Below are 4298 nucleotides of genomic sequence, written 5' to 3'. Positions count from 1 at the left end.
TTTTTTGAGATTGAAGACATGGAGTAACTTTTCTTTTACTTATGAAGAGATATCGTAAAATATAAGCGAAAGTGTATAAATTTTGTTTTAAATAATACAATAAGAATAAACTAGTTTTTAATTTGTTGCTTTTGTCTTATATATTGTTCGTAGTCATTTGATTTACTTACACACATTTATTATTAATTCTAATTAAATTGTAATTGTGCTGAAATATTTATCTACTATAATGAAGAAATTTTAATACATGCAGAATAATAAGATGGTAAATAATGGGAAAGAGGTTTCTGTGTGTCATTCACATCGGGACATTTGCGCATCCAATCTGCAAAACCTGGGTACATGGGGACATATTGCCTAAAAGGGGTACAGTCGGGATTGAAAGGGGTCACAAGGCAATGTCCTGACCCCTTTCAACCAGGACTGTTCCACTTTTAGGCAATATGTCCCCCCCACCTTGAAGTCATCACACCACCACCAGCTGGAATGGTCCCTCCCTGTTCTTTGTAAGCCCCCAGCTATTATGCCACTAATGTATAACCGCCTTCAGCAGATCAGTAACCTGACTTATAATTCCATACGGCAAAAAAAGATATTATGTAAATCTATATTTATATATTTCTGATTTGTATTATATATATCTGTAATTTGTACATTTAAATCAATAAAGAGCTTTAGAAAATAAATAAAAATTGAAAGGGGTATTTGGTCACGTTGGCCACCGTGTAAGGTAGGCCTCTAGCTCAGTTTCTGTGCGATAGAGAACTGCCGTGCAAGTTCGTCGCGCATGCGCAGATAGTTGATAGCACTAACAAGTCTCAAGCAAATTCTGATAGTATGACAGCAAATATCAGTTTCCACGATGTTAATAGTTGCGATAGCTGTAACATCACCGTGGAACCTGGGCTTAAAGTAAAAAGAATCAATTAATAACAATAATTGAAAGGTTGTGGGTCCGTTCAATTAAAAGAATCTAACTTCCCTTCTCTAATTAAAAAAAAAAAGTTTTTGAAGTAACTTGAAAGCATTATTATTAAACTTCGATAGTATTCACTTGTTCGCACGAATATGGTAAAAAGTTCCATTTTAATGTAGTTTGAATTATGAATTTGAAGACTCATGGTACCTAAGTTTTGAGGCGTTCTGGTTCAGTAATGGCTATGTATTAATTCCATCTCATGCGGACAATATTATTGCAACAATATATCCCTTAGGCAGTCAATATATTCACTCAATTCCAGATTGGCCCCTATAATTGAGTGTGCTAACTCGCGTACCATCTAGTACAGTCGTTCCTAAACCTTTTTCACCAAGGAAACCTTTTTTTGCTAAAAACATTCTTTCTCTTGTAGAGATAAAAAAATATTAAAATGCTAAAAATTTCCTTTGACAAGAACGGTTGATAGTACAGGAAACCATTTTGAAAACGTACAAAGTACGATAAATGCTGGAATGCACAGCATATTCGCTATTATATATCTTTTTTCTGGGCATCCACCTTCGGAACCGCTGATCTAGTGCAGTGTTGAGCAAAAAGTAATAATGATTTCTTCGGCTCAACTAGTAATTGTAATCACGAACTTTTATAATAGTTCATCAAGTCGTTGAAATTATCAAAATGTTAATTTCATATCCACAGTTTGAAATTGCGGTAATTGGAAAATAAGTGCAACTGCGACACTGATCTGCTGTAGGATGGGGTGATCGCTACAGTATTCTTTTCAGTGCTGCCCGTACGGATATTTTTCTTTTTAGCGGGTAATTCGCAGTGATTGAGGATATGGAGTGAAATGGCTTTACATTGTATCTATAGAGCTAGTATAATGTCACACTAGTCCTTCAACTATTTTTTTTTTTAAATTAATCCTTAGACACTTTTTCTATTACTAGCAAGTTATTATTTTTCCTTATATTTTGAATTTCAGAACCGGTGAATTTTTGGACTGATTTAATGTGACAGTTGCTTCTCTGGCATTACTTGTACTATTAACGATCACGTCAGACCCAGTGAGACATTACTGTAACTATCAAATAATTATTACTATTAGATAGTTGATATTACTATTAAATAGTTAACCACAACCAAAATAAAACTTGTTATGCAACTCAACAAGTTAGGCATCATGAGTACATTTTGAATGATATAGCAAAATGGGAGGATTGTGCATTATTAGTCAATTCAAGAACACCAAATTGCATAAGGAGAGGGGATTTTTATAACCATTCATCAATGAGCATCATTTATCACTCCAGCTAGAATATTCAAGGCTGCTTCAGTTAGTCCTAAACAAGTGAAGGTAAAACCACTACTGATATTCCAAACTGTAAGTTCCTAAATTTATGTTAGCTGTCAAGTTGTAGTGAATAATTATAAGCAAAAACTCAATCATAAACTTACAAATAGGTTTCAGATATGGACAAATTAATACATTTAAATATTTTTATGAAGATAGTGTTGTTTTAAAACAAATCATTAAATTTAATATGTTGATATTTTTTATTATTATTACCTGACTATATATTGTCCCCTCCGGTTTCCAAAAAGTTGTAAAAGTTTTTATGTTTTATATATATATATAGTTGACCGTAAAACTTAAATATAAGAAGATGGTCAGAGTTGCGGTAAAAAAAGAACAAATAGTTATAAACTATTTGTTCTTTTTTTACCGCAACTCTGACCATCTTCGTATATTTTTATGTTTTATTTTCTCCCTCTATGTTTAAAATTTTATTTATTTATTATAAAAATGTATATTGGTGTTCATAAACTGAAAGAAGTTTTTTATTCCTAATTTTTGCTTTCAGTTTACCTAAGTCTTTGTCTTTGTCTATGTCTTTATTGAAAAATTCTATTTTTTAATTTTATATTATTATTCATTATCTTTATTTTATGGTTTTTTTTTTTCAAGGCCAAGAAGGTACTATGTAATAAATTTTCAAAATTTTTTTTCTTATGAATGAATGTGTCATTTGCTTATATCTGCTTAGTAAGATTAACAGCCAAGTTTCTAGATTAATCACATGATATCTCAGTGGGTTGGATCAATTATGTCTTTAAAAAAATAGAAGTAAACAACTTTACTTGTCATTTTCTCAAAACTTCCAATTTGTTTTGTAATACCTTCATCCTTTTCATTAATCAATTCATTATTTATTGAAATTATTATTTATATTATTCACTTAATTATTTATTAAAATTTTATTATTAATATGTTTTATCATTGTTAATATTGCATTCTATATGACAAGTATTATTTATATTATTTGTTTAACCCTCAGAAAATGTTCTAAGGAATGTAATCATTCATAAAAAAAATCTCAGCTTACAAAACCTTCAAATTTGAATTCTGTTCAGAGCATGGCACTTATATTATAAATTAGGATATTTAGAATAAGCCCGGTATCTTGCTTGTTGAGCGAAACCTGGGAACTACTCTTAAACTATAGAAGGGAACTTCTTATACTTCGTTATGAAATGTAAATTTTGAGTATGCCTGTCCACAATAACTTTGGTACTCTGTATAAAAGAATATTGGTCATTGTAGAACAGATCGGAGACATTAAGCAGTCGGATAATTCAATATTTGGATGCTGAAAAATTGCATTGCCGAGGGACATTGTACTCCCAAATATATGAAAATCTCCACCATCGACAATCCATCAATTAAAACTAGAATAGGACTAAGCTAACTTCCAAAGAACATCCCTCAAGAAATGATCCTATTTAAATATCATGAAGCCATTGAAAATCTATTTCCAAATCATGGAATACTTTTAACTGATAGTTCCAAATCAAACAAATGTATCATTCTCAATTGTAAAACATAAGCAACTCTACAAGCATCCATGTGCATAAAAAATAAGAGGATTGAAAAATCATAAATTGCAACATACTTCTTATTGGTCATAAAAAAGGTGAAAAATCTATGTACCACCAACAAATTATACCAAAACTTCAATCCATAAGCATGACCCTAGAAGAAAGTAGTAAAAAAAACAATACTGTTGTAGGTCACTTAAATTAAGTGGCAAAGAAGGAGCAAAAAATGCTGCCATAAGCTTTGAAGTACCAAATTTCTAAATGAATGGATGAAGGAAATTAAAGTAAGGTGAAAAATTGAATTTTTTTGTAGTTCAAATACCTCAATAATCCGTGGGTACCTGCAAAAATAATTTTGAAGGAATGTTCCATAATAAGCAGATTAAAAATTGGAAAGCATATTGATATTTTTTATTATTATTACCTGACTATATATTGTCCCCTCCGGTTTCCAAAAAGTTGTAAAAGTTTTTATGTT

General features: G+C 30.8%; 1 protein-coding gene across 1 annotated transcript in view; it reads left to right on the top strand.

Annotated features, from left to right (window-relative positions):
- Window positions 1–6: 6 nt before the first annotated feature.
- LOC136796024 (hematopoietic prostaglandin D synthase-like) overlaps window positions 7–4298 on the top strand; it is a 5879-nt gene continuing 1587 nt past the window's right edge. Inside the window, exon 1 of the mRNA XM_067048460.1 lies at window positions 7–2324. The gene's annotated coding sequence lies outside the window, so the exon portion shown is untranslated. The remainder of the gene's footprint in view (window positions 2325–4298) is intronic.

This window comes from Halyomorpha halys, unplaced genomic scaffold (assembly GCF_000696795.3).
Source record: "Halyomorpha halys isolate HHAL.00 unplaced genomic scaffold, Hhal_1.1 Scaffold810.1, whole genome shotgun sequence".
Lineage (NCBI taxonomy): Eukaryota > Metazoa > Arthropoda > Insecta > Hemiptera > Pentatomidae > Halyomorpha > Halyomorpha halys.
Note: the sequence above shows the minus strand (reverse complement) of the source record. Positions and strands in the feature narration are given on the sequence as shown.